Here is a 24383-nt window from a genome sequence, read left to right on the forward strand (position 1 = left end):
GCTGGGTACCAGGGAGAAGAGAGCTGCATTGAGATTGAGTCCCTCTGGGGGCCTTCAGGAGGTCCTTCAGAGTATTTACCTGAGCACTAAACAGAACATACAAGCACATAACCTCCCCGAGGCTGGGAAAGAACTGCAAGAAAAGATAAGAGCTAACAATGCTAAGCATTCACCCGGATCCTGGAAGGGCACCTGTTTTCAGCAGACCAGAAAAACCCATGATTCAAGAGCACTGAATAGAATTCTTAGGAAAGTCTCATCTGAATAGGGAAGTAACTAGCCAGAGACTGAAAACTGTTCCCATCCCACCTACCAGACTTTAAAAGCAGGACCTAAGAGGATCAAACTGCTTTCAAGGAAAACAACTGTAACCTAGAGGGGGAAATATGCTAAGAATATTTACAGAAATTCAAAAATATCCAACCACCAAAACAGTAAAAAAAACAATTGGCAGACAAGGACATTTAAGAAGTTTTGAAACTGTACTCCATATGTACAAAATGTTAAATAGAGACATGGAAGACATAAAGAATAACCAAATTGAATTTTGAGAGGTTAAAAGTCTATGTATGAGATGGAAACTTCAGTGGATGGAATTAATTTCAGTTTAGACATTGCAGAAGAAAACCTCTATAAACATGAAGACAGCAAAATAAACTACAATGAAAGAGAAAAGATAATTTTAAAAAATAAAAAGAGCATCTGTGGTATATGGGGCAACTTGAAATGGCTGAACATATGTGTACTTAGACACTCTGAGAATGAGTAAAGAGAAATCAAAAAAAATAATAATTAAGAAATAATGGCTAATTTTTTTCAAATTTCATAAATATCACAAATCAACAGATCCAAGAAACTCAACAAATCCCAAACATAAGAAACATGAAAAAAAACACCTACACCAAGTCACATCATAATCATATTACTCAAATCAGCTGACAAAAAAATAACATATAAGCAAAGGAAAAATAAAACCACATTACATACAGAGGAACAAAGATACAGATGACCACAAGTTTCATATTGAAAACAACCCAACATCTTTAAATTACTGAAAGGAAAAACAAACAAACAAACAAACCTGTCAACATAGAATATTCAAAAAAAAAAAATCTTTCAAAACCACAGGTGAAATAAAGAATTGTTGATTCATACAAAGCTGAAATACTTACCAGCAGATCTGCACTAAAAATAATGTTACAGGAAGTCTTTTAGCAGAAAGAAAATGATACCACAAAAATGTGATTTTACACAATGAAACTAAAAAGCAAGGGAAATAGAAATTACATAGGTAGTTTTTCTTATTTAGGTATCTTTAAAAGCTGAATGCTTATTTATATAAAAATAGCAACACTATACCACAGTGTTTATAATATAAGTAAAAGTCAAAAATGGTAACAATAGCACAACTTTTGGGGGACGATGAGAAATGAAAGTTTATGATCATGAGAGTCTTACACTGAAATGATATAATGTCATGTAAAGTGGGACTTTAAAACATTTAAAATGTATGGTATTGACCCTAACACAACCACTAAATTAACAAAACAAAAAATTATAACTAATAAGCCTAAAAGAAGATAAAATGGAATCATAAAAAATAATTATTGCAAACAAAGTCAGAAAAAGAAGATAAAAGAGACAAAGAACAGAGGGAATAATTAGAAAGCCAATAGCAAGATGATAGATTTAAGCTTTACCAAATCAAGAGTTACTGTAAATATAAATGATCCCAACACCCAAAGTAAGAGGCAGATATTGTCAAAGTAAAAAAAAAATAAATAAAAATAAAATAAATAATTAGAGAAATACTGATCTATGCTCAGCCTATGATGAACACTCTTAAATATAAAGACACAAATAGGTTAAAAATAAAAGGATGGAAAAAGGCCATTTAACACTAATCAAAAAAAATATATATATATAGCAGAGAAGTCATATTACCATGTATAAAAAAAGTCATTCCACAATTGTAAAGGAATCTATTTATCAAGCGGAACTAACAATCTTTAAATTTTATGAACCTAACAACATAGCTTCAAAATATACGAAGCAAAAAAATGATAGAACTATAAGGAGAAATAGGTAAATCAATAATTATATTCAAAGATTTTAATACCCCACTTTCAAAAAGTAGAGAGAAAATCAATAGGGATACACACTACTTAAAAAAACACTATCAACTAATTGCACCTGAGTGACATTTCAAGGACACCATATCCAACAAAAGGATAATACAAATTATCTGGCAATGCAAAGGAAACATTTAGTGAAACAGAGCATATTTTGGGTCATAAAACCAGTCTCAATAAATATAAAACAGCTCAATTCATGCAAAGTATTTTCTTTTACCACAATGGATTCAATTAGAAATCAATAATAGAAAGATGTCTAGAAAATCTCAAATATCTGTAAACTAATAACCAGCTTCTAAAGAACCCACATAGCAAAGAATAAATAAAAAGTTAAGATATTAGAAAACATTTTGGTCAAAATAAAATTAAAGAAAAATACATCCCAATTTGTGGGAAGCAGCTAAAGTAGTACATTGTAAGGAGAGGGCTTGAACTTACAGCAATAACTTGAATTTATAGCAATGTGTCTCTATTGGAAAAGAAGGAAAATATCACATCAATGACTTCAGCTTCTAGGAAAAGAAGAGCAAATTGAATTCAATTAGGCAACAAAAAATAAATAATAGAGAACAGAGCAGATGAAAATGAAATAAACACCAGAAAAGTAATGGAGAAAATCATTAAAATTAAATGCTGGTCTTAAGAAGATTCATATAATTAGGATAAACAAATTTACCAATATCAGGCAGGAGAGAGGTGAACTTACTATAAATTCGACCTAGAATAATTATCTTACCTAAAAAAAAATACCTCAAAACAATTTTGAGATAGAACAAACCAGGAGGGTTAATAGCAGTAGCTCTCAATATTTATTATTAAAGCTACCATCATCAAGACAGTGTGGTATTGACCTAACAAATGGACAGATAGATCAACGGAACTGAACAGAGTCCAGGAATAAGTTCATTCATGTATGGAACTGAGTTTTGATGAAGGTACAAAGGCAAATCAATGGAAGAAGGATAACTTTTTCAACAAATGGTGCTATAACAATTGGACATCCATGTACAGAAAACAAACAAAAAAGCACATTAAAAATGTCAACAAATGCCTACATCAATAATTTGCCCCATAAAAAATAATAATTCTTAATAAATCATAGTTCTAAATGTTGGCTTAGAATTCTAAAAAGTTCTAAAATTATGTCTTCTTCAATTTCATAAATATCATTTATTGGAGGATCTTTCACAATACTACCTTTTCATTTCTTCTGAGCATCACCCAGCTTTCTCCAGACACTCAGGTCTATCATTACATTTCAACCTATGATTCTTTTTATTTTACTTTCCCTTTAAGAGACTGGACAGGAAAACAAAGATTTAGACTTTTAACTAAATTTAGGAAGGCAAACAACTAGTGTCAGTCAACAATATTCCCAGAAGTAGGAAAGGAACTGATTTATGATATCTCAGAATTTTACCAGCAGATTAACCATTTACCTACGAATTATTCTTCACCCTGGGCTCTTTCTGGTCGGGCCAGGCTGGTGGGTTCCACCATCACCTGCCAGAAACTGAGGAGGAGAGCGAGAAAGAGGAGGGAGGAGGAGGATTCAGGGTATAGGATCTGAGGAGCCTTTCTGTGCCACAGAAAATCTCCAAAGACTCTGTGAAGATATAGAAATTATAAGAAATGCTGTAACACTGTTGTGTGGTATTTGCTGTTTCCCCAGCAGCTCAGTTGAGGGAGAACTCAGCTGATCTCTGTTTCCTGAAGCTTCTTTACTTTTTATTTGTTAACCAAGGCTTATATTTGGAGAACTCTGTTGTACAGACCCTGAAGTCATCTCTGACCCATATTAACAGCATGCTTTTTAAGTGTCAGTTAGATTTGTGGATCTATAGAGTTCTCCTGAAACTTCTGGAACGTGGGAAGTCCAAGATCGAGGTACCAGCAGATTTGGCTTCTGGTAGTCCCATTGTCCAGTCCACAGTGTATGGCTCCAGAACAAGAAGTGGACACTAACCCCTTGTCCAGGTACTTTAACAAGTCTGGAGGGATTTTCAACTTCCAACAAATTGAGATTATTCCAGGATAAAAAAGTTGCCTGATTCTTTTTTTTTTTTTTCAAAATAATTGAAATTGCTTTATAGCTTTAATGATCTTGCATTGAAATTGTTAAATGACTGTTAAAAGGTATATTGTATTCGGGACCTTACATTATACAAATTTATCAAATGTGTATGTATCAGAACGCTGTATTATTTTCTCAGGATAATAATATAGTGTCTTAGAAGAAAACAGAATTCTTGAAGCCTATCTTTATTTTTAACTAATTCACTAAATATTTGACAAAGTTGTTTTCTTGACTCAAGTAACTACTTGTAATTGTTCAGTCATGGAATACATCAGGATTATGAGATCTATTTTTAAAAATCATAATTAGTCAAAGAAATTCACATGTGTTTTGTATATTTCAAATAATTTTTTTCTGTCTTAAAAAGGGTGATTCTGTAATTAATTTATTTGAATATTCTTCTTGTAAAAATATAAAATGTGCCTTGAGGTCCAACTTAGAATGTGTAACACATAGAATCTCATCTCCCATAAACACTAAGTATAATTACTTTATCTTAAACCCCAGAAGCCCTGACTTAACTATAACCTAAAACATCTGTGGTGTTTCATAACAGTTATCGTTCTCCATCCATGACAATTTTATACAGTCTACTTAAATCTACTTGCATAATGTAGTTTTAATGACCCATGTGAGATTCTGTAAATATGCTAAATTCTATAAATTTATTAACCATTGTACAAAGGAACTTTTCTTTGTCAATCTTTGTCTTTTCCTAAGCCTCTAACAATTTCTTATATTTGTTATATTTCGGGATTTTTGGTATACATTTGCATTCACATTATTCTTTTCATTCATGATGGTAAAAACTTTGAATGCATTTTTTTTTTATCTCACCATAGTGAAGGCTGCTTCTCAATTATGACCTCTCTTCTTTCCACTGATACGTTAGGTCACAAATGGAAGAATCTACTCTCTTAAAATAAATAGCACATCATAATCCTTACAACCAGAGAATGTGTTTTGCTGCTAAGTAATACACACTAAGCCTGCCATGCTTCAGGAGCTGGTGAAACAAAACACCAACCAACCAACAAGGCAGCCACACTCAGAGGCCACAATAGGTTGAAGGTGACCATGTTCATAAAACACGGATGATGAAAGCAGATATCAGGGGAGATGACAGTCTTTCCACTGATGTAGAGAGGCAGGGAGGAGAAGAACTCACCTGTCTGTGAGATGCTATCTGAATAAGAAATGAAATCTAGATCCATCTGGTCAACACAAAATCATTTACTCATTACACCATTTTGGCTTTTATGTAAATAATATCTTTGGTGAAATATCACAAAGGACACACAAGTTGGTTTATAGAGCTCATTACATAGCTTGCTTGTATTGTGATATGTAAAACCTATACTCACTTGAATACATTTCTATATTTACTATACTATGATATAAAGACAACCAAAAATACTTTAAAGCTTCTGGAAAGGATTCTTTTTAATGAATGAACTTCTAATAATATAATAAATGCATATGTGATATGTCTTAAGATAAACTATTCAGTACATCACAGTATAAAGATTCAAAGTATGCATGCATTCAGGGAAGTTTAATTGACAGTGGTGGCTTCATTTGCCTGTAGTGAAAGCCTGTAGCATACCAACATTATCAACATTCCCTAGAGCTGTGCTTGGAAGAAAAATAATATTGATCAAAACAAAAATAGAGAAAGATATGTTTAATATAGTACATTTACAGTCATAGATTGTTTTCTTGCAAGTTGTTTTCCCAAGTAACAATCCATATTTAAATGAAGAATTAATTAGACAGTTGATCTTTTGCTTCTTAAGGGCTTTTGCTTTGCTGACTGCTTTTCCTCCAACCCTTCTTTACAACTTCTAGCACCAAACCCTCAATACTAAAATAGTATCTTCTTCTTGGTAGAAATTTTGTCATATTCATCATCAGAGTAACCCAGTGAGTAATTTTGGATGAGTGAATAGAAGCAAACCATCTAAGGTAAAACGTTTTAGCAATGGTCATCATCATTTCTTGCCTATATCACCAGAATTCTCTCCTATCAGCTCTCTTTTTTTCCAGACTCCAGCCTACTACCTCTATTTTTTATGATAATTCTGAACATTCATCTCAAAAATACAGCTCTCACAGACTTAAAAAAACAAGCTTATGGTTACCAAACGGGAAAGGTTGGTGGGGAGTGATACATTAGGAGGATGAGATTAACATATACACACTACTATATGTAAAATACATAACCAACAAGGACCTACTTTATAGCACAAGGAGCTATACTCAATATTTTTTAAGAGCCTATAAGGGAAAAGAATATAAAGAAGATTGATATATGTATACATATAACTGAATCACTTGGCTGTACACCTGAAACTAAACAGCAGTGTAAATCAACTACACTCCAATATAAAATAAAAATTAAAAAAAAATTACAACTCTCATGTATTTCTATCTACTCTAATCTCACCAATATCTTTTCACTACCCTAGAGATTAGGTTCCAATTCCTAACATTGGCCCCAGGGTCTGTTCCGATAAGGCCGTCCTGGTTGCCTCATCACACACTTGCTCCTGATGACCCCATCCTGCTGCTCCTCTTTCTGTTTGTGGAGTTTGTCATGCTCTCCACTTTTCCTCGGGCCCTTTGTTAATTGAGATTCTACTGTCTGGAAATCCCTCCTTCCCCCTTCACCACTTTATTTATGAGTCCTTTGACAACATCATCTTTTATACCTCCCTTAGACACTGGACTGCCAGGCCTTTTTTGCATTATCTTGGTGTGGTAGGCCGAATAATGGCTTCTGATGATATCCATGTCCCAGCCTCCAGAATCTGTGAATAGTTTTCATTACATGGCAAACAGGAATTAGGGCTGCAGTTGGAATTAAGTTTGCTAATCAGCTGAATTTAAAATAGGGAGATTAACCTAGATTATCCAGGTAGGTTTAATGCAATCACAAGGATCCTTAAAGTGGAAGGGAAAGTCAGTAGAGAAGGTCAAAGTGATGAGATGTGAGAAGGACTTTAAAGATGGAGGAAGGGGCCAAAGAATATGGGTGGTCTTTGGAAGTTGGAAATGGCAAGAAAACAGATTTTCCTCTGGAGCCACAGAAAAGGAACTCAACCTCACTGAGAGCTTAATTTTGGCCCAGTGAAGCCTGCGTGAGACTTCTAACCTACAGAACTGTAAAACAATACATTTGTAATGTATTATACTTCTGAATGTGCAGTAAATTGTTACGGCAGCAATAGAAAAGCAATACAGGGAAGTAATTCCTCTTCCCGGGTGGCACTGTGGCTGGGTCCCTCCTCAGCACTAGACTGTTATTTCCATGAAGCCAGAGACTTTGTCTGTCCTGGGTACTACTGTCCACTCAGCATGGTACCCAGCACATGGTAAAATCTACCTGGAGATATGAGGGTTGACGTAAATTTATATTTCAGAGTTTTTTGAGATTGCATTTCCTATTCTTTTAAATTGTGAAACAAAAGGTTTTACATCTTTATTTTTTATGATAGGAGTCCTTCCCAGGGCCATGAAATCACAGAGTCAACATGAAGAAGGCTCTAAAAGGAGTCAGGAGACTGAACTTGGGAGAACTCCTACGTTTCTACTACAAGGACCGTCTTGGTCTCATGTGCCCCCCAAATAGTTACTCATCTGCAGTGCTTTTGCACATTCCCTTTCTTACCAGATGGTCCACTCAGCACATTTCCACCTGCTTTGTTCTCACTGCCCTCTGTGGCTTCTCTTCACTCTCCGTGTAGAGACAGCTGGCTCCCCATCTATGCCACTCCCGTTCCTGCTGTAGAACAGTGTTATGGCATCAACAAAGCTCTCTCTCACAGCAGATGTAGATGGTTTCAATTACAGATCCTATGAAAGTAAGTTCTGGGAAGTAAGAGGCACTCCATTCATATTTAGTAGACCAATCTGTGTGCCTTGTGCGTGTGTGTGGTGTATCTTTTAGTTAAAAAGCAACTTTACATTTTAGTTAGTATTGTATGTTCTAGATCTAATCTTGTAAACTAACACTTCAAGGGAGGATTAACTAATGTAGGCTACCATCTAGGATCCTGAGATCAGAATAAAGTAAAAGAAGGCTCATTCTCTAGAAAATTTAAAACCATCTTCAAGAAACAGTGAGCTTTTCTTCTTTGTAACAAATCTCTATTTTTTAGTTGACATGGTCAGCATAACTCAAGACCTCCAGATGTGTCAGTACTTACAGTGGGGACTAATGGCTCAGCCATTCCTTCAGTGAATGTTTGCCCAGTGCCTGTTCTGCCATGTGCTTTCTAACTGTCAGGACTGAACGATAGGTGATAAATCACCCTCCTCAAGGGGCTTACACTCTGATGGAGGAGCCTGTGGGCTGGTCTAATGGCTGCAAAGAAACATAAGGCACAAAGATAAATAAAGCATGACCTATTTACATAAGAAATGAAGTTCAGAGGAGGTTCACTGATACAAATCCATGAATTATTTTATACACAAATTGATAGAATTATGCTCAAATGCAGAAAAATCAGTGATCTCTTTGAATAAGAGCAACTAAGGACACTTTTTATAAGGAAAGACTTTAAGTTGATGCTTAAAGAATGAGTAAAAATGTAGTAGGTGGGTGAAAATGAGAACACAACTTCATACAGAAAGAACAGCTTATGAGAAGAAAAACATGGAGATTCTTGGTGTATTGAAACTAGTCTAACTTCTTCCTCATCTATTCATGTTCATAGTCACCCCATCATTTCCATGGTGTAGTTATCACTTTAGTGGAGATCTGCTCAATACAGGAGCCAGTGTCCTTTCTCTGAGAATCACTTTCTTCTTCTCAAGGATGGCCCTGGGGTAGACTTAATTTATACTGTAAAATTCCTCCCCCTACCTATAACCTATTGGGTGAGAATTGGACACATGGCCTAAGCTGGAACAATTGGACTCTTTTCCCTAGTGATTTATATTTGGTACTTAGAGGCAGCCAGTCAATTTGTGAACTGAACTGGAAGTGTATCTTGTAAGTTTACAGGATGTGGGTACCATGTGGATGGAGAAGCAAAATAAGAAATTAATAGCATTGTTCCAAGGGCAGCAGGAACAATGCAGAATAAGAGCATTTTGTGCTGGAGGAGTTCCGAGTTTTAATGCCAGCCTTCTCCATGAGACCCACTGTATTCCTGTCCCAGAAGCCCTATGATAAAATCTCCATTTTTATCCTTTTAGTTAAAAACAGTTTCTGCAAGTTGAAACTGGAGTCTAGTTTAATGCATATGGCTTTGGAAACTCTCAAATCTATTTATTTTTTGAGTTCAGTTTTCTCTACTAAGCTTCAGATCTATCCCATCCTACCTCTCAGACAGTCCAACCTGCAAATTCCATGTTTTCCTCAACTTCACTCTATATAAGGTTAAATTCATCATTTTGCCATCCACACTGTGTTGTTTCTCCCACTCTATTGAATCACCACATGGCCCAGCAGATCAGGTAAACAACCTTGGGGTTCAACTCAACTTTCCCATCCCTAGACCGGACATCATGTTATGCTAGCTCATGTCCCTTCAAGGCTTCCTAACTGTGTTTCTGGTGGGATATCCTCATGGAATGCTGTTCCATCAGTCTGGGCTGTTCTTTTCTCTGTGTTTCCAGCTTATGCTCTTCACACTTTACCTGGATGTTTCCAAGTCCTCTTTAATAATAATGCTCAAGTGTTACTTTTCCCACAAAAACCCGATTTACATGAACCAAATATATGACCCTCTAGTGAACCTAGTTTTAAAACACTTTTTTGTAATGAACACAAGCAGAGATGTGAGAGGGAAGGGCAATGAGGACTGGAAAGTCAATGCCTACAGAAGGTGGAGGAGATAATTCCAGGGTAGAACCAGAGGCATGGCAATACTGGCTGACCATGGGAACCCAGCATCAGTAAGTAGTTGAAAGGTAAGCTGCAATAAGGGTCTGACCTGATAATGGGAAAGCTGGAAGGACTAGGAAAAAGATGAGACAAAAAGATGGTAAAGAGAGAAAGAACAATATGTTAATTAGCACGAAGGGATAAGAGAGATGGCAGGACTGTGGTTGGTGTAAAAGTCTGAGCTTTTGGAAAGTTTAAAGCAATTTGCAGTCCCAGTAGCCATGGTGATGACAGTGTCCAATGGAGAGGAGTTGAAAACTGAACCAGTAGAAGAAGTTGAGTCATTCTGAAACTAAGACTCTATACTCGTCAGTTTCAGTTGTTGCCCCGGTGGGGAATGGAATGACCACAGAAGCTGAGAAGACTGAAAATGTATGAAGCTAGGATGTTGGAAGACCTGCCTGTATCTTCCCCAAAGTCATCCCCAGACAGTCACTTTGTTTATACCCATTTTCAGTACTAGAATAAAATTTACTCATTTATTCAGTTTGAATAAAAAACTTTTCACATCATCTCAATAGGATTAACATAATCGAACACCTAATTCTTTTACTCTCAATGATGGCATTAGGCTTGTTGTCAGGAGTTCTTTTCGGTTGTAGAGAAAGATCTTCTTTATAAGTTGCCTCAAAATCACCCCAATATGCATCAGTCAGACATGTCTGGTCTCACCCACTTTTATTACATCTTCCCATTAAAAGCTGCCAATCATTCAGGTATATAACTATTTATTAAAAAGAACTACAGAGTTTCTTGTTCAATGAGGTTCATAATAGAGTTCTTTTTGTTAAAAACTGAGCAGGTCATTTGAATATGGTTTCCCTAAGAATAATACTAGAGACTTTATAATCTCTTACTTATTAAACAATTTATTCTAATTTATTGAAAAAAAAAGTGAACATCATGGACCAGACAAGAGCATGAAACTATAAAAATGAGACAATATTAGTTCAAGGTGGTGGAGGGGAGGCAACTCTTGATGGGTTTCCGCCTTCTCTGGGATTTCATTTTGGATACGGACGTTCATTTAACCCACTGATGGAGGGTGGGGCAGGCCCCTGTGCTACATCAAGTCAGTGTGTCAGGACAGGACAGTCATTGGCTTGAAAAATGGATCACAATTCCAAACAACCTTGGTAGAAAGATGGTATGGTCCAGAATCAAGAGAAGACCCTTCACACTGGACAGTCCCAAGGCAGGACTTCAGGACTAAGCAGAGGGAAATGACCAGATAAACCTGGAGGAGAAAGTGATTTCTTACAGTGAAACGGCAGGCTTCAGGTGATAGTTTGCATGGCATGTATCAATCTGCCCACCCAGATGGGAGCTACATGACGATGTCTATATGTTTCCATTACGTTGACTTTAGATTTCTTTAGGCAAATAATGATGAAAAAGTCATCTGACAATTCCAAGAAGAAAAATGTGTGAGGTAGCTCGGGAGTAGCACATGCCAGGGTTATTATCGTGCTGTCTCCGATTTAGGAAGTGCAGACGATATGGGGCTGGCAGAAAGTATATTCAAGACAGGCAGGGTGGTTCCAGTATGGGAATTAAAAGGGCACCTGCTAAATCTGTCAGAAGGCAGTTTCAAGATGTAGCACCAAAGAATTATATCACAAAGGCCACTCAGAGAAATACGAGTGTCACAAAGTTAAGTACATCTAGGGAAGATCAGATAATAGGAAATATCTTTCTTTTTCATAGCTGAGATGATAGATTGCAAAAATGGTAAAGTGAAGCACACGGCAGATATAAAGGGAAATCAAGGAGATGGGAAAAAAATAAAATAGAAGGGTAATACAATAGAAGTGAAGCTGTAGAAATCATAAAAGAAATGCTTGGAAACAACAGTGAAACTTATTGAATAAAGTAAAATTTATTCAGAACATTCAGATGGCAAGATTCAGAAAAATAACACATGGAGTGGCATTCTGGCTGATTGCAAGATGCTGTGAAGAATACATTTTAAAAAATTGTCATATGTTCTCCTAGAACACCATATGAATAATTTAACAGGAATGCCAAGATTTATGAAAAGAGTGTTATCAGTGAAATGTTAATGCCAGCCCCAAGAATTTGTCTTTTAGGTGAGGGTTTGGTTCTAATCTACATAATTATTTCTATTTGCCACCCCCACACTAAAAACGGAACAGGGAAAATTAAGAAGACACTCAGAACGTGAGATGCAGTCTAAGATTTATTATCCTGATGATTTAGAATCTGTGTTACCTGCTAATTGAACTATTCCTGCAACATCATCAGCTGATGGACCAGCATCCTCCTTTGCTGTCTGCACTTCTCTGTGGCATCGCTAACAGGATTTCCATGTGTCGCCCAAGGGTTTTTTCCTTGCACATCATCTCAGTGGGAATACCTTTGCCACTAGGCAAGACGTTACCAGGGCCAGACTTTCTTGGAGGAGTAAAATGAAAACAATTCTGCATCCGCTATAGGCACCAACTGATATGACCTGTAGTCACACATAAGGAGGCAGTCTGGGGATGGGTACTTGCAGGATGTAGTCCTGTAAGTACTTTTCAAAGCCACTGACCACTGGATGAGGGAGCATCCTGGTTATGTCTTATTATCTACATTAACAACACCAGCAGGTGCATAGGTGGCCATTTGTCACCTAGCCTGAAAAGCTGTTCACAATCACCAGAGTTCTTTCTTGAACCCCATGAAGAGAAGGATGAAATGAGGTGCTTGACTCCTGCGTCAATGATTTTATCTTTGCAACCCTTTGAAAATTGGGTACTTCACACTCTGTCATATAACACACAGGTCCTACTTAGGAAAGAACATTAGCTCCTAGAGCTAGAGTGCGTGGATGAGACATCGGGCCACTTGATTTATTCTTTTGCAACCCTTTGCCCCCAGCTAATCTGTGCTTTATCCACTGATGCAAAGATAATTCAATTTATGGAATGTTATGCAAGCACTCATTGAACTTTATGGGACTCTTAAAAATCAGCTGAGGTGCTTATAAAGGAAACTGAAGCAGTGGAGGATGTGGCTTTACAGTATTGACTTGCTGGTGTTGTACTTTCAAACATTTATATGTAGACAAGCTTTATATTTCTCTCCCCTCATACTGGCTGGACAGGTTTCCTAAGATAAAATCAGTTATTTCTGGCTCATAAAGAAAAGCAAGTTCGCCAAAGGGAGGCAGGTTATTCAGATTCCACAAAGACACATGCTCTAAAATTAATGGATGACACCGACTTTCTTCCAACGACTTTCTTCCAAACTAGCCTTGTGAGGGCTAGTTATTTGCAGGGAATTCCTAGTGCCTTGGAAATAAATGTCTTGTAAACATTTCTTAATTTAATTAATAATGTACTTCTTCATCTACCACAAAATTAAAATAGACTAGATAGCATTCGACTGTATATACAAATACTAGTGAATAAATTAAATTAACAAATTAAATAAAATGTGTAACCACATTTAACATAGGTTAAAAATTGTGTGTTGGTAACACGTAAAGTGTACACTCATATATAGTATGTCTTTGGGAAATAAGTTTATGGCAATTTTTCAGGTACTGGACCTATACACGTCACTGTAGAAGTGTACACTAGTATTTCCTTAAAGAGGAAATACAGTATTTCTGCACATAAAGAAACATGGAAAGAATAATTTATGTATCTTTTAAGTCTGCAATAGTACAAAATAATTTTACCCAGTTTTTTTCATATATGTAACCTGTATAGGAAAAGACAGCAGTAATCTGTTCCTAATATATTAAACACTTATTTGTAAAGTTTGGAAATGTTATCCTTCACCCTTTCTTCATTTAAAGAAGCCCATTGGAAGACAGAAGGCTACATCACTTCTCCTGGGAAATGACTTGCTGTTTCACCTAGAAGACTGTACTTCCTATCTCCAAGGGGGAAACGAGAAATAACTGGGCAAAGTATATCACTCACAAAGTGACAAGAAAAGAAGTCTTCTTTGACAATCTTATTCTTTCCATAAAGTGTATGAGGTCAACCATCTGTTAGCTCAGTCCTGGTGTGTGTGGTACCCAAGGCAGCCAGAAGGGATGCATCACGGCACTCTCTACTCCTGAGCCCTTTCACCTGTCACCCCAAGTCCTCTCAACAACAAGGTGGACAAAGAAAAGTGCTGTGGAGATGTCCTTGATGTTATCATTCTGTGGAAGGACCCTCCAGACCCACCCCATTGTGCTCGCCATCCCTGTTGACCTCCATCCCACTAGCTGCAGCCCCAGGTGTCCCCCCTACCCCTCATCACCTGCACCCCTATCTCCTACTGGCTCTACCAGCTACTCCCCTTCCCACTCTCAAAGCTCCCACTGAGCTAAGAATCCCTTCATTGCTCAACCTCTCTTTCTTTCCCTATCACATCTTGTTCTTACCGACTTTTGCCAATTCCAGATGACACCATGTCTCCTGCAGCCCTCTCAGAGGTGGCTGTTTCCTCTCTCATATGCTACATGGGACACTTGCTACATGCCTGCCCTGTTCTTAGCACTTTAAGTGTGTTAGCCCATTCACCCTCTCAACAAACCCATTTTACAGATGAAGAAACAGGACACTGAGGGGAGAGAGCCTTCTTATTCCTGTTGCAGGCTGGGAACCATTTCTCTTCTAGCCCCTTTGTAAACACCTTGCTCCATGGAAGTGACTCTACCATCTGTGCTCTCACTACAGACATGAACAAGCCTCCTGGACACTCCCCATCACTAAAGGGTTCAGCCTACAGTTTGCTCTCTTGACCATCACCCATCTCCTGAGGACTTGGACAACCAGGTAGAAGAGGGAGCCAACAGCCCAGGTTCTCAGCACCTGTGTGTCAATACTCCCAATGGTCACTTCCTGCAGCCCAACAAGTCACCCGCTTCCATGACTGTATTTCTAGAACATATCATTGATAACAAAACCCCATGTAGAATATCAAACCCAAACAAAAGCCCACTTTTGCTCAACACTTACTATTTTTCTAAGCAGTGTTTTCATCCAGCTAGGACTTCCAATCTACTGATTCCGTAACATAATAAAAAAAAAAAAAAAAAAACAAAGCCTCATTGTCTTAAGCTTAATTTTACAAATGCATTATTTTCTCCTGACTTCAAAATGAATAAAAATTAACAGTTAGACTGTGTAAAATGTCTCCTTCCCACACCCCAATTCCATCTGCTGAGTTCTCAGCCATATACCCTCTGGACTCACAGGTCAACAGTTTCTTGAGTAAACTTTGAAAATGTATCCCGGCATATTCTAGCTAATGCAAACAAATGGTCTTAATGTCTGCATTTTTATTTAAAAAGTAGAATACTATGCACACTATTTTTCATCTTCCTTTTTTCATTTAATCAATCTTCGAGATATTTCTAGTAAGTGTATAAGAGATTTCTTTGTTATTTTAAAAACAAACTATCTTAAGCATCTTTAAGTATGCAGTCAGTGGTGTTAATTATTGAGATATTCACATTGTTCTGCTACAGCTCTCTCTGTAGAACTTCTTCATCTGGCAAAATTGGAACTCTATATCCATTAAACAACACCCCATTTCCCCCTCCCCCTAGCCCCTGGCAACTAACATTCCACTTTTGTTTCTATGAGTTTGACTAATTAAATACCTCATATAAGTGGAATCTTGCAGTGTTGTCCTTTAGTGATGAGCTTATTTCACTTACCAGAAAGTACTCAAGGATCAATCATGTTGTAGCATGTGATAGAATTTTCTTCTTTTATAAGGCTGAATAATTTTCCATTGTATGCAAATACCACATTTTCTTTATCCATTTGTCTGTCTGTGGACATTTGGATTGCTTACCGCTCTTCACTGTTGTGAATAACATTGCAATGAACATGGTTATACAAACATCTCTTCGAGCTCCTGCTTTCAATTCTTTTGGATATACATCCAGAAGTGGGATTGCTCAATCATATGGTAATTCTATGTTTAATTTTTGAGGAGCCTCCGTATGGTTTTCCATAATGATTGTACCATTTTGCATTTCCACCAACAGTTCACAAGAATTCCAAGATTTCCAATTTATCCACACGTCCTTGTCAAGACTTATTATTTTCTGTGTTTTCATTTTGTTTTTGTTTTGGGTGTGAGGTGACATCTATTTATGGTTTTATTTGCATTTTTCTAATGATTAGTGATGTTGAACATCTTTTCATATGCTTTTTGGCCATTTGTATATCTTTGGGGAAATATCTGTTCAAATTATTTTCTCATTTTTAAATAAGGGTGTTTTTTTTTTTTTTTTTTGTGGTTGTTGAGTTATAGGAGTTCTTTATATACTCCAGATATCAATCCCTTATCAGATATATCATTTGCAAATACTTCCTCCCACTCTGTAAATTACCTTTTCATTCTGTTCATTGTTTATTTTGATGCAGAGAAGTTTTTTTTTTTCTTTTTTTAAGTTTGATGTAGTTCATTTGTCTGTTTTTGCTTGTGTTACCTATGCTTTTGGTGTTATATCCAATAATTTGTTGAAAAATTCAATGTAATGAAGATTTTCCCCTGTGTTTTCTTGTGGGAATGTTATAGTTTTAGGTCTTATGTTTAAGTATTTAATCCATTTTGAGTTAATTTTTGTATGTAGTGTAAGGTAATGGTGCAATTTCATTTTTTATGTGGATATTCAGTTTTCCCAACACTATTTGTTGAAGAGATGGTTCTTTCTACACTGTGTGATCTTTACATCTTTGTTGAAGATCATTTAACCACATACACAAGGATTTATTTCTGGGTTATCTGTTCTCTTCCATTGGTTTATATTTCTGAATTTATATTTCAATGCCAGTACCATACTGTTTTGCTTACTGTAAGTTTGTAACATGTTTTGAATAAGGAAGAGTGGACACATCCAGACTTGTTCCTCATTTTCAAGATTGTTTTGGCTGTTTTGGGCCCCTTGATACTGCATATGGATTTTAAGATGTCTTCTATTTCTGAAAAACAATGCCATTAGAATTTTGTTAAATACTGTATTGAATCTGTATATCACTTTGGATAATATTTAGCATTTAAGCAATATTAAGTCTTCCAATCTATAATATCTTTTTTATTTGTGTTCTGTTCCCTGTCTTTATTTTACTGTGTAGTATTCTGTTGCATGTTTGCATTGATTTATGTAGTTGGTGTTTTAATAAATCTGTACTTTGTTAATGAATATTTACATCAGTTCAATTTTGCTATTAGAAATAATGCCATAGTAAATAACCACATACATACATGTTTTCTGTTATGCTAGGATAAATTCCCAGAAGTGGAATTTCTGGGTCAAAATATATAGGCATTTGTAATTTCGAAAAACATGCCAAACTGCCCTCTACAGAGGCTGTACTAATTTACACTCCCAATAGTCATGGTTAAGAATGTTCCCTTCTTCACTACTTCAATGAAAGAGTATGTAATCAAACTTTCAGATTTTTTCAATATGGTAGACAGAGCTTGGCACCTCCATGTAATTTTAAGGTGCATTTCCTTTACGATAAGTGACATTGAGTATCTCTTCTTATATTTATAATTCCTTTTCTGTGATATCTTTGTTTATATATTTTGCTTATTTCTCTATTGAGTTGTTGGTCTTTTTCTTATCAACTTGAGGAATTCTGTCTATTAGGGAGAACAGTACTTGGCTTGTGATATGCATTGTAAAAAGTCTTTCAAGTTTGACATTTATCTCAGACTTTATATTATTCTTTCTTTTTTGGTTAATACAGTAAATTTTGACTTTTTCAGTAAAATTTAATTATATTTTCTTTTATAACTTCTCAATTTTAGTCAGGTCTTTCTTTCTCCAAGATTATTAAGGAATTTTGCCATGCCTCTTGTCCTTTAATAGTTTACTTTTTTTTTTTTCAAACATGAGAGTATGTTATTATTCTTCAGACATGTAGACCTTCCATGGCCACAACTTAAAAAGTAAGTGGCCAGGTATCCTGGTTTCCTGGATCATTCTCTGTGTTTATGCTATCTGCTGATTTGTCTTCACCAAATGACTCAAAAGCATTAATCAGCAAAGCCCCTGGACACTTAACCAGAGGAATACAGTTAAAAGTTTACATTTTATAATTAAATCTTTGAACCATTTGAAGTTATTCTGGGGTGTGGTGTGAAGAATGGGTCCGACATTACTGTTTTCATAAGTCAATCCAGTTGTTCCAATACCACTTAATGAAAAGTCTATCTTTACTATCCTTACTTAATTGTCATATTAATAATATTCTAAAGCCCCAGTGCATTTCAGTGTGTTTCCTTTGGTCTATCTCTTCATGTGTCAGTACCATAATACTTTAATAATGGAGATTTTATTATGTGTTTTAAGATCTGGTGGGGCTATTCATCTTCCATTGATTTTTTTTTCTCATATTAATCTCTGAGACTTTTCTTTCCATGTGAGCTATAGGATCCTCTGATTTTATTACTCCCAAAATATCCGTTGGCATAATTTTATTGGTACTATGTGAAATTTGTAAATTAAATTGTAAGAAATTAATACATCTTTATTTTTTAGTATTTCTGTTCAAGAACATGGTATGTTTTTTCTATGTTCAGTTCTTCATATAATATTTGAAAGTTTATTTCAAGTAGGTATTGTTTATTTCCTCTTAAATTTTTCCTAGTTATTTTATATTTGGTTATATTTGGGTTTTGTTACTTTAAATGGGCACTTTTCCATCATAAAGGATATATATATATATATATATATATATATATATATATATATATATAAATTTTCCACTTTTCACAATTTCTGAATTTCGATATTGCTTTCAACAGTATTTCATCTGATTCCCTTAGTTTTTTCATGTCACATATGATCATATAGTGAGAGAGTTATCTCATCTTTTCCAATTTTTTCATCTTGATTTATCTCTTTATCTAATTGCATTGGTTAGTGCCTCCTACACATTGATAAATGATACTGGTGATAGTGAGCATAATGATAGTTAAATGGATTATTTCACATACTAATATATCAGCAATCTCATATATATATGAAAAATCCTAAATGTAAAATGAGTAAACATAATCAAAGAACACTTTACAGACAACCATTTAATAATCTTGTGGAGCTGATTCCAGATGTAAGCATGGTTGAATGTTAGGAAATCTATTGACCTAATCCATAATATTAAAAGATCTAAAGAAAAAAAAATGCACTCATCTCCATACATGTTGACAGGCATTTGGAAATATTCAACAACTATTCATAATTTTAGAGAAAATAATAAATCAAGAACAGATGGCCATTTCCTAATGGATAAAATTTATCTACTTTTGTCCAAAAGCCAGGATTACACTCAATAGTGAAATGCAAGAAGCATTGCAAGTTCTGATGTTCTATTTATGCCCTAGTATATGGGCTATTTTAGTGAACATTCCACGAGCAGATATAAAGAAGATATTGTCTCTATTTTCAGGATATAGTATTTGCTCTATATAAGGCAAATCTCCTTTATTAATGATATTAATACTCATGGTTCTTCCATTTCTCCTTGCAGTTCTGTGATTTCTGCTTCATTAATATTGCAACTATGCTATTTCACGCATCAATGTTCATAAATGTTACACCTTTCTTTTCAACAGTTCATTTTTATATTATATTTTCTTTTTGTCTTTTGTCTTGTTTAGTTGTCTCACCTAAACTACTTGTTTTGTTTGATTTTAGACTTATTTCCCCTGCTTTCTTTTTCTCTTTCCCTTGTATAGCTTTGCCTGTTCTTTTGTTTTCAATTTTTAAAACCACATTGTTTTAAGAGGAACAATATAAATTTGGGTTTTACTTTATGACTTAACTGAATTTTAAAATATGTTTATTTACATTCATTGAAATAAGAAACATGTTTGCTTTTAGTTTTTTTCATATTATTTTGTATATTTTCTAATGTAAAGTATTTAATATGTATTCAATTTTCTTGTGCTTTTACTTGTGAATAGATTTTTGTATTTAGGAAGGCTGGCATTTTCGGTTGTTTGTTTTATTTATTACCTTTATAATTAAACTTAACATAGTACCCTTCATCCTTTAACTACTTAGGCAGTATCTATTAATACCTCCTATAAGCAATAGTAAAGATGGCATCTTTTTTGTCTTACTTATCCTTCTTTGGTATCACTTTTAATGAATATTTTTTTTAACATTAACATTATTCTGTTAAAAATCTTTATATTTTTTCTTAATGTTCCACTTTTAAAAGGTATCCTACACATAAAATTGTATCACTTTTTCTCTTTGTGAAATTTTTGTTGGTTGCCTTATTTCACATTGTGGAAGCACATTACACTTGTGTTATGTTCGATCACCCTAATTAGTCATTGTAGTCATAGTTCCACACATTTGGGGTTTAGTTTGCATATTCACTGTTTGATTGCCTGAAGTTCTTCATCTGTAGTTTTTGTGGAGCTCATGGAGAAAAAAAATCCTTGGTTCTCGTGTGATAAATACAATAATTTTGACAGAATAGATCTCATTTTTAGGTCAGTTTTTCCTTGACCAAAAATGTGGCCTTTTAAAACAGATTTAAATTGTCTTCATTTCAGAAAGAAATTTACTCAGGAAGCTGTCTCTGTGGTGGAGATAGAGATAGCCTTTGGATTTTGTGACATCTGTAAAGTCTCTTTTGGCTCTGAAGAAAAATGTCTTCTGTTTCATTTGTTCTATTTTGTGCTTTTGGAGACTCCAATAATGTAGAGATTACCTACAGAAATTTTAATTAAGATTGCTTTCAATTTACAAACATGTTAGGGGAAATTGACATCTTGACAAAATTCAGACTTCCAATTCATGAACACTATATATGTATGTATATATATATATATATATATATATATATATATATATATATATTAGTTCTTTGATTTCTCTCTTCAGTTTATAATTGTTATTGTACAAATCTTGAACAATTTTGAAGAGTCTGTCTCTAAGTATTTCAAGTTTTTTGATCTTACTGAAAATTTTCTTTAAAATTTTCAATATCTAATTGCTCATATCTAGTATATAAAAATACAATTGATTCTTGTATGTTGGCTTTCTGTAGAGCAATATTGCTGGACTCACATATAATATCTAGTACTGTTTTTGTAGATGCCTTGGAATTTTCACATAGATAATCACCTAGTCTATAAATGGAGATCATTTTAGCATTGTTTTCAATCTCCTGTAAAGCCACTTTTTTCTCTTTCTTGCCATATTGTATAGGATACTTCCTTTATATGATATGTTGTTAGGCAGAATAATGCCCCCACCCAAAAAAAGATGTTCACACCCTACTTCCCAGAACTTGTGAAAATGTTGCCTTAAGTAGCAAAAGGGACTTTGCAGATGTGATTAAGATTATAAACATTGAGATAAAATGATTATTCTGGATTATCCAACTGGACATAACCTAATCATGCTTGACCTTAAAATTGCAGGAGTCCTTTCAGGTAGGGTTACATGGCTGTGAAGAAAAAAAGAGAGAAGACCTCTGGTTGTAATACTGATTCAGCCTACTGCCGGTGACTTTGAACATGGGGAAAGGTGCCATTTGCCAAGGAGTGTGGGCAGACTCACAGGGAAAGTGGAAACAGCCCTCAGTGGACAGACAGCAAGACACTGGGGACCTCAGTCCTATAACTGCAAGAAATTGGATTCTTCCAAGGACCTGAGTAGGCAGGAAATGTATTCTCCTCTAGGGCTTCCAGTCAACAAGGCCCTGCTGACACCTGGATTTTACCTAGGTGAGATCTGTGTCAGACTTCTGACTCATAGATATATAAAATAATAAATACAGACTGTCCTAAGCCACTAAGTTTTTGATGATTTGTTGCCATATCAATAGAAAACTAATACAGTTATTGAATAGAAATGATGATAGGAAACATCCTTGTTTTTATTCTCAATCTTTGGGGAAAGTATTGTCTGTCACCATTAAGTATAATAGCTGTAGTTCTTTGTGGTTCTTTGCGGCCCTTCTCAAGTTAAGGAAGTTTCTTTGTTGTTGTTGTTTTAATCAGGAATGGTTGTTGGATTTTGTCAATGCTCTTTCTGCATCTATGGAGGTAATGATGTGGCTTTTCACCTATAGCATAGTGATATAGTGAATTATATTGATCAATTTACAAATGTTAACCCAGCCTCGTATAGCCAGAATAAGCACCACTTAATCATGATTTATTATGCTTTTTTATATATTGCTGAGTTTGATTTCCTTATATTTTCTTAACTATTTTTGTAACTTTGTTCATTAGGGTTATTAATCTACCTTTTTCCTTTTTTGAAGTATCTTTGTCTAGTTTTGATATCAGAATAATGCTGGACTCATAAAATAAATTTGGTAGTTTTCTCTCTTCTGTATTTTCTGGAAGAGGTTCTGTAGCACTGGTATTATTTCTTTCTCAGGTGTTGGTAGAATTTGCCAGAAAAGATACTTGAATTCAGTAATAATATTCTAAATTAAAATTTTAATTTATTTAATATATATTATATTATTCAGGTAATCTATTTCTTCTTGAATGAGGTTTGATATTTTGTGTCTTTCAACAAATCTGTTTGTTTAATCTATGACATCGTGCATTGTGTTTGTGTGTCTTTAGTCATAGTGCCCTATTATCCTTTTAATATCTGTAAACTCTTTAGTGACGTCACTTCCTTTATTCCTGATATTAGTAATTTATGTTCTTTCTCTTTTTTTTTCCTGATGAGTTTGGCTAAAAGGTTTATCAGTTTCATTGATCTTTTTGAAACAGTCTGCTTTGATTCCATTGATTTTTCTTTTTTTTAATTTTCTGTTTTTAATTCCATTGAATTCTACTGTTACATTTCTCATTTCCTTATTTGTGATTAATTTAAATTTAATTTTCTCTTCCACTCTAATTTATTAATGTGTAAGTTTTAGCAATTGATCCAAAACATTTCTTGTTTTTATTTTAAGCTTTTAATGCTATAGATTCTCCTCGAAGAATTGTTTTATCTACATCTTATAAATTTTTATATAATGTACTTTAATTGTAATTCATTTTAATATATATTCCAGTTCTCTATGTGATTGCCTCTTTGATTCATAGGTTATTTAGAAGTGTGCTGGTTTATTTCCCAAATTTTGGAAGACTGTCTAGATACCTAATATTGATTTCTAGTTTAATTTATTGTACTCGAAGAAAACAGTGTGCACAATTACAACTATTTTAAATATTTTGAAGTTGATTTGATTTTTAGATAGCAAATCAGTTTTCTCAATGCAATTTGAACAATCTATTTTTCCACTAGTTTAAAATGTCAGCATTATCATATACACTAATCTCATACATTTTTGAACCACATACAAATATTTGCAGTGTTTAATGCATCTCTGGGGAAAATATATTTAATTTGTATCATAGCTTTTGCACGTGAACTATATTCCAAAGAAAATCCATCATGAGCATAAAACTGTGAGTAACTCTGTGGAAGTACCTATTTTTCAATATCATTTTGAATAAAGCTGCAAAACTTTTCAGAGATTTAGCTCACATCCTTCCAAATAACTATTTTTTGCCAAGTTCACTTCTCTAACACAATGTTGGATATTCTGGGCTCTTTCATGCAATATGATTTCAAAATCTTTTATGTAATTAAAGAGGGGTATTGTTTTCAATCTCGGTTTTACTTGCAGAATTGTGAATGTCAAGATCATGAAGATACCATTGATTTAAGGTTGCACATGTTACTATGGTTTGTGTTAGACTCAGAAAACAATGTTCAAGTAATACTTTAAGATCCAAGGACAAAGGTGAAGACTTTTCCAAAAATTTCTAACCATTTATTTTTTAAAGCACTTGACAAGGGTAGTCAGTGATACACAAAAAGCATGAGAATCCTTCTGCCTGCCCTAGGGGAACAGCACAACGAAGAGTCAGGCATGCAAATCGCAGGCAAGGTGACACTGAGAGAATTTAAGCAACTGTGTGTCTGTATCTGCAACTATATCCACGAGATCTATATCTATATCCATATCTGTCTATATTTATACACAAAGGTAGTAAGCAACCTTCTGAAATAATTCTTGCTGTGAAAGACTGAGGAAAAGGAATGAGAAAAAGCTTCCCAGAGAAAGTGATTTCAAATTCCTAGTAACTCAGGGGGCCTTAGAGAATCTACCTTAAGAGAGAAATCCAAGTTCCTGACAGAATGAGGAAAACAGACTGGGAACTAAAATCGGTTTATTGTAAATTGAAGTACTCCTTCTAGAACGTAGCTGTGTGAAAGGAAGAAAGCGTTGCACAGACAGGAGTGTCCCTCTCATAACTATTTTTTTTT

Source organism: Phocoena phocoena, chromosome 3 (genome assembly GCF_963924675.1).
Source record: "Phocoena phocoena chromosome 3, mPhoPho1.1, whole genome shotgun sequence".
Taxonomy (NCBI): domain Eukaryota; kingdom Metazoa; phylum Chordata; class Mammalia; order Artiodactyla; family Phocoenidae; genus Phocoena; species Phocoena phocoena.